This window comes from Macaca mulatta, chromosome 9 (genome assembly GCF_049350105.2).
Source record: "Macaca mulatta isolate MMU2019108-1 chromosome 9, T2T-MMU8v2.0, whole genome shotgun sequence".
NCBI lineage: Eukaryota > Metazoa > Chordata > Mammalia > Primates > Cercopithecidae > Macaca > Macaca mulatta.
This window is the reverse complement of record NC_133414.1, coordinates 56845568-56853475: the sequence shown is the minus strand read 5'-3', so window position 1 is coordinate 56853475 and position 7908 is coordinate 56845568.

The window sequence follows — 7908 nt, the reverse complement described above, 5'->3', positions numbered from 1 at the left end:
CCGGGCCTAGAATGAAGGACCCAGCTGTCAATTGCTGTTTAACCTTCCCCAGCTAAGTCTCACTCAGTCCACCCTGCACCTGCACCTGCACCTCCAAAGCTGATCGGAGCTTAGAAAAAATTCTTCCCTGCTGTCCACTCTCAAAATTCATACTCAGCTGCCTGATTCTACTCAGCCCAGTATGGGGCTTGTTCCATACTTTCTTGCCTTTCCTTAAGCTTTCTTCCTCCTCTCCTTTGTCAACTTGCAGCTCATGATCTGGCTTCCTCTGTCACAGAATGAAAGGGAGCATTACGGAGGGGGTTTTCCCAAACACCACATGTTCCACATAAGTGGGAGCTAGAAGATGAGAAGACATGGACACAGAGGGGAACAATACACACTGGGGCCTGTGAGAAGGTGGAGAGTAGGAGGAGGGAGAGGATCAGGAAAAATAACGAATGGGTACTGGGCTTAATACGTGTGGATGAAATAATCTGCACAGCAAACCCCCATGACACGAGTTCACCTATACAACAAGCCTGCACATGTATCCCTGAACTTAAAAGTTTTAAAAAAAAAAAAAGAAGAAGAAGAAGGGGGTTTTCACAAGCTTCACCTCTTGTCCACCCTCTCATCCAATATATATGCACTGTAGCTGCTGTCACCCCCCTCCCGGGCCCGCAGCATCTGGGACGTAGAGACAAGCAGTCCTTACCTGCACAAGGATGCCTCTCCTGACTTCCCCTTTCACCACACCATAATTTTTTCACTGCTTACATTAACCTGCCAACATGTTATAATATCTCCTATCAAAAACAAAGCAAAGCACCATTGAAAACGATCTCTGAGCTATATCCCACTGCATCTTCTGTAGTATCTCTGCTTCTCATCACACACAAGCCCTCAAAAGGGTTGTCTGTGTTCCCCATGCCCATTGTCTCTCCACTTCTCCCTTCATTGAGCCTACGCCCAATAGCATTTTGACCCTATGGCTCATGCGCTGCAGGTGCTCGGGCACTAGGAGGCCAGTCAGCCCCATGCTGGGAAATCCAAAGGCCAGTTATCAATGCTAAGCTTCCTCAGTCCCTTGGCATCGCCTGACATTGTCGATCGCCCTCCTTGAAGCACATTTTCTGGTTGGCCTTTAGGAGGCCACTCTTGCCCGTTTCTTTGCTTCGCACCCTCTCATTCCCCTTCCCTGCTTCCTCTTTCTCCTCCAGACAGCTCACTGTGACAGCGTTCAGGGCTCAGTGCTCCTAGCTCATCTTATTTTGTTGTTGTTTTTGTTTTTCTTTTCTTTTTCTTTTTTTTGAGACAGAGTCTCATTCTGTCACCTGAGCTGGAGTACAGTGACATGATCTTGGCTCACTGCAACCTCTGCCACCTGTGTTCAAGCGATTCTCCTGCCTCAGCCTCCTGAGTAGCTGAGATTACAGGTGTGTACCACCATGCCTGGCTAATTTTTGTATTTTTAGTAGAGACGAGGTTTCACCATGTTGGCCAGGCTGGTCTCGAACTCCTGACCTCAGGTAATCCGCCCACCTCAGCCTCCCAAAGTGCTGGGATTACAGGCGGGAGCCACTGCACCTGGCCCCTAGCTCTTCTTGAGCACCAGTTGTACTCACTTGTTCTTTTGGTCTTGAACACCATGGAAACGTGAAGGAATTCCAGAGTGCTGTCTCCAGCCCAAACTTGTACACCCAGCTGCTCCTCTGAAATGCACCATATGCAGAATGACACTCTGAATTTCCACCTGTTTATCCCCATTTCTGCAAATGGCAACTCATCCTTTCAGTGGCTCACGCCAAAGCCCTTATATTTATCTTTGATTGATTTTATTCTCACACAACCCCAAGCTAAACCATTAACAAAACCAGTTAGTTATCATAAAAAGATTTCCAGAATCCAATCACTTCTCACTGTTACTGTCTTGGTCCAAGTCATAGGGGCCTCCTGCTTAAATCACTGTGCTAACCCCTGACTGTCCACCCTCAGGCTTTTTCAGAAGCAGCTGAAGTGGCTTGTGATGATGGTTGGCTGCAGCCCACCTCCTCAAGCCTTCCAGTGGCTTCCCAGCCCATGTGACGTAACAGCCTACAAAGGTTTGCCCCACCAGCCTGGCATGTCTCTGACCTCAGTCCTCTCTGCTGCAGCCACACTGGCCTCCTTCTCTTACTTCAACAGGTCAGGCCCACCCCTGGCAGAGGACTTTTGCAGCAGGTGGTCTCTTGACCTGCATATCATCACGTGGTTCACCTTTCCCTTCCTGCAGCCTCTGCTCACCATGGCCTTGTCAGAAAAGCCTTTGCAGAAGCCCCCTCCTCCCCTGCTGCTGCGCCCCCAGCCTCCTCCTGCTGCTGCTCCTCTCCATCACACTGCCCAGCACATCTGTTCATTTCTTGCCTGCTTCCCTGTGCTGTGCAGCAAGGGAGGACTTGGTCTGTTGTGTTTGCCTATCAGTTGCTGTGACTGGCACATAGAAGGTACTACAATAATTTTGGAATGATGGCACAATAGCTAAGTAGGAAGTTATGTTGGACGCTTTCTCCACTCATCTCTGCAATGAAGACAGAAACTACCTCCAGGATTGTGCATTCATTTGCACACCCAAGGTCACACTGGTACCCAAGTCCATCTCACTCCAATATTGGTACATCAGTAGTTACCCGCACTACTCCTTCTGCAGACTCCCCTGTGTCTGGCCCTTCCCCCTGGAGTCCCAGCACATGAGAAACACTACAGTGTTTATTCCCTGTGAGCCTGAATTTAAGAACTATCCCTTACCTAGAGGCATTCCCTTCCGAGGCTTCCCTGCTCCCAGTGGGGCCTGCACATGCTGCCTGTGCAAACCGCAGGCCAGCACTGGGACAGACACAGCTGGTTTGGGCTTTGCAGCCGGTGGCCCCAGGGGGTGACCACAGCGGCCGCAGGTCCCGTTCCTGAGCCTTGGAACAGATCTCTGCTGTTGGTGCTTCAGCACAGGCCTGCCATGCGGCAGCGGATGGCTGGCCAGACCTCAGGACATAGCCAGGGCCCTAGAGGAAAGAGACAGCACCGAGTGGAGTTCTTCACAAAATCAGTACTGGAAGCCGAGGCTGAGTCTTTCCAAAAATGGACACAGTTGGGAAGTGACAGAGTGAGGATTTGGATGTGAGTCGGTTTGGCTCCAAACCTGATCCTGTAACCATAGGAACCCCTGCCTCCCTTCTAGGGTTCTCCATGCCTTCCCCATTGCCCTGCCAGGTGGAGGCCTCCGTCCACTCTGGCTGCTGCTGGCTTGGCCTAAAGGCTGATGCTCCCAGCCAGACCTGAGCAAGATGGCCAGCCTCCAGGGAGGAGCTGAGGGAAAGGCCAAGAGCTCAGGATGGTGGCTGGCACTGGTGGCTATGCTCAGCTTTCCCAGACAGTGGCCAAAGTCTATGCTGCAGCCAGGCAAGCTGATGGGGAGGAGGAGCGATCGGCCTTGGTCAGTCTGGAAGGCCCCAGATGCAGCCACAGGCTACCCTTGTCCTTTCCCCTTCCCAGGCATTTCCCCGAACGTGGGACCCTCAGCCTGGGTCACATGGACTTGTAGGCCGTGAGGAAACAACTATTCTGGGCATTCCTGAGCCTTGGGGGAGGTGGCTTTCTTTCTGGCCACTGTGGGAACCCTCCAGGGCCCTGTTGGTGCCTTCACTGAGGAAGGAGGCCTGCCAGGGACCAGCTTGTTCCAGTTCCTTCTCTGAGAGAGCGCCTGCCCTTCAGGTTGTGTGGGCCTCTCCCTGCTCAGGAGGCCAAGGGGAACTGGAGCCTAATGCATTCACTGCACGTTTCCTTAGTTCAGGACAGAACTCCTGCTAGGGACAGACCAACACCTAGGTCATGCACCTTCCAGGGCAGCCTGTGCCTGCCAGGCCCACACAGGACTTTCAGGTACCATGTCCTCCAGTTGTCCCAAAAATCCCATGAGCTACCAGCCCTCTCCATGTAATGGACACAGACACGGAGCTTCAGAGCAGCCATGAGCCCCATGTCTCAGAGCTGGGATATGGGAGGCAGGAGCCCATCCTTGGGCTGTTTGGAGCCAGTGCACTTAACAACCTTCTCTTGTGGTTTGCAAGGCGGTCTCCCTGGCAGAGGTGGCAGCACAGGAGCTGCCAGGCTCAGGTCCATGGTTTGCCTTGGATGACCCAAGGATATTTCTGGGGTTTAAATGAGAATCCATTTATGGAAATGTTGGACAAAGTCAGGTTGTGAAATTAACATAAACTAGTAGAAACAGCATTTTAAAGAAACAAAATAGAAAAGAAAGAAAAATGTATTTTCAAATAAAAAAGAAAGAAGAGAATAAAATGAGAAATTTTGGCATATGTCACATCTACTATGGGGAAGAACAAGTCTTGAGTGTGTGTGTATGGTGGGGGGGTGAACACATGATGATGATGTAAAATACCATGTTTATCGTAGGTTGTGGTCGAAAAAGTGCACTGCTCTTGTGTACACAAACCCAATGCTGAGTGCGGCGCATCTTGAACCCCACCACAGAACCTTCTCAGGGAGCCTGGTCCAGCAGGGCAAGGCTCATGGAGCCCCCTGCTGACTTCTCAGGAAGCCACAGGGACAGGGACCACAGCATGGCTTCCTGGAAAGGTGGAAACTCAAATTCTAAGATTCCCAAGAGGGGACTTGAGGGGGTCATTGCCCTGGACAATCAGTGGCCTCCAAGATGCTATTCAGACCCCTTTCAAAGTCTTGGAGGAACAAAGTGACCACGCATCCTGATGTGCCTTGGACTGTCCCAGTATTTGCCTATTGTTCTAGCAAAATGAAGGACAGAGTCCTCTTCTCTGTCAGAATGTCCTGGTTTCAATGATAAACTCTATGGCCAGCCTGTCAAAGAGTGAGGGAGTTTGTGGGATCTGCTGCGTTCATGGATGGAAATGCAAAGCCTCCTGTTCCTCCAGCCCTCTTCCGTCACCCTCCCCTCCTCCTCCAGGAAAGCCTGGAGAAGCCCCAGGTTCTTGCTGCACTTCCTCCCTGGATGCTTCTTCTCTTCACCCAAACTTGGAGCTGCTTTCTGGAGCATCTGAATCCCTGGCCTGGCCTGGGGTTCCTCATACTCCCTGTAAACCAGGTACAAGCAGGGAGACCAGCCCAGGAAGAGAAAAGTTCGAGTTCCACAGGGTTTGAGGTGGAATGCCAGTCATGTAGTCAATGCGGTCAGTGTTCACCCATCACAAACCACAGTGGAGATCTGGGAAGGGAAGTCTCTGAGGCTCTTCAAGCCCTGGTCTCCTTGTCTATGGTTCCTCATCCATTTCACCCTGAACAGGGAGAAGGGACAGCCTTGGACTGCCTGGAGGTGGGCAGAACTGGAGCCTGAATGCAGGTAAGAATACCAACCTAGCGTTCATTGCACCCTTCTACATTCCAGGTGCTTAGCACATTCTGACTAATACTCCCTGCTCCCTGCAAGGGAGATAATATTTCTGTTTTGCAGATGAGAAAACAGGCAAGGTTAGCACTTTCCTAAGCCATGTGCAGAAAAGTAGGTGAAGCTTGAGTCTCCACATTTTTTATTGAGCTGTCTGCATTGAGTTCCTCCTTCCTGTGTGTCTGAGCCACAGCCGTGGAGGGATAAATGAAGGTATCAGTGGGTAGGGATGGATTGTGATGATGAGAGGGGGTCACCTTGAACCAAAAGGGCATCAGACACTTCTCTGACTTCTGCTGGGCTGTGAGCTGCCCCCGAGTGGAGGGCAACATTACTTGAACTCTCAAGGGGTCCGGCACACGCAGGGCCATGCAATATGACAATGTTGGCTAACACTTGGCCTGGGCCCTGAGCAGCCCTGAGCTCAGAAGGGAGGAGCTAGAAATGCACTCTGGAATTGGAAAAAGGAATGGTTAGACTCTGCCTTGACCAGTTAGCACGAACACAGGAGCCAGGAGACTGGTAGAAAATAAGGGGGATAATAACAATAAAAATTACTCCAGTTAAGTCTTCCCAAGTGCCAATTTTGTGCCACACTCAGGGCTGGCTGCTCTGGAGGCAAGAGAAAGAGAATGACTTGCACAGGGCCACCTGGGGTTGCCCTCACTCTTTGACAGGCTGGCCATAGAGTTTATCATTGAAACCAGGACATTCTGACAGAGAAGAGGACTCTGTCCTTCATTTTGCTAGAACAATAGGCAAATACTGGGACAGTCCAAGGCACATCAGGATGCGTGGTCACTTTGTTCCTCCAAGACTTTGAAAGGGGTCTGAATAGCATCTTGGAGACCACCTGTGTCCCTCCCCAGCATCTCTACTTGTGTTGGCTTGAGCTAGCATTGGGGCCTTGAGGCTGCATATGCTGCCTGGCCAGGGTATGCAGTATTAAGGTAAGATTCCCCTCTCTGGCTTTGTCCCTGGAATCCTTCAAACATGCATGTTCTTCCCTTAATTCTTGGGGTTCTTCTATGTCCGTTGTCATCACTCATCTCTTAGTGACAAGTGCTCTTGGTGACATCTCTTTGTCTGTCTGTGTTAAAGACATTCCTTAGCTGCAGGACAGGCAGGGATGTAAGATTGCAGTCGCCTTACTTAGACTTTTCCCCAGTGTACTCTTGCTGTGATAGTCAGGGCTCTTTGAAATGCCCAAGGGCGGGACATTACTAGGAAGTCAGGGTTCAGGAATCATCCTAAATGCATGTGCTCTAGGGCCTGGCCTTGGTCTTGGGTACACCAGGGGCTACTTAATTCCTAGCTTAGCCTCCTCCTGAATGTCCCCCACATCCAGGGCTTTAAGCTCCATTCCTCAAGTTATCAGCCAGAGTCATCACCTCTTCCCAATTTCATGGAAATTTCCAGTTCCTAAAATTCTACCCTAAACCATCATGATCTCATTGCAAGACATTTTAATTACTTTGAACAGACTATTTAAACAAATAGCCTAAGGATATGTGAATTGCCACCCACTGCAGCTCTCTGACCTATAACTTCAAATGGGATGGGGTAGCCTCAGTGGCTACTTAGACACCTGTCTCTGTAAGAGACAAGAGCATATCCAATTGTAATTCAGCTGCCAAGGACAGAGTTTGAAATTATTTTTGCTTTTTCACCTGTGAAGAGAAAATCTTTCTTTTGGATTTTACCCTCTCTTAATTGTGCTGATGGTTCACAAACCACAGATTTCCACATACATGTTTGGATGTCCATGTTCTTGGGGGTTCAGATTCCCAGCTTTGTCTTTCACTCCCAATGGTTCCACAGCAAATTCACCCCACCAGCTGGCCTGCCAGGGGGTCCAGCATGAGCTCATGCCAGTGTAACAAAGACGGATCCCTACTCATCATAGCCAGATGGTCTCCCACCCGCCCCCACCCCCCACCACCGCCAAAAAAAAGGTTTCCAAGTAAAATAAGACAAATAGCCAGGGCCGAGAGCTGTCCACCAGGATCCCCCATGCTCACCTCTCAACCTGGCTCCCACCTAGAGGTTGTTTACAAGGATAAATCGAAATGTCCAGTGCAGCTTGGAGGTAAGATTTTCATCTCCGTCTCCTTTCAACACACACCATGAGTTGTTTTACAGAAATTGAATCAAAGCAGAGCACGTTTTAGGTTCCCAGCACTGATATGTCCTTCCTCATCATTTTCATTTACATATTTACACCATTCAACATTAAGATGAAACAAAATAAGACAAGAAAAAAGTATCTTTGGCAAGTTTGGGCTTGGAATCTAGGCAGGAACTAAAGAAGCTAGGAGAGACCCCGTGCCAAGCCCCCAATCTAGTCTGAAACTCATGTGAACCAGAGGGAGCTCTCTGCTCTGGAGACAGCTCAAGCCTCGGATGGTGATGCTCTGGGCACGCTCCAAAGTCCAGGCACCTTTGCACTTCCCAGGGTCCTGAAACAGAAACGTGGAGGCTGCCCGACTCATTGTGCATGGCAGCGGGGGTCA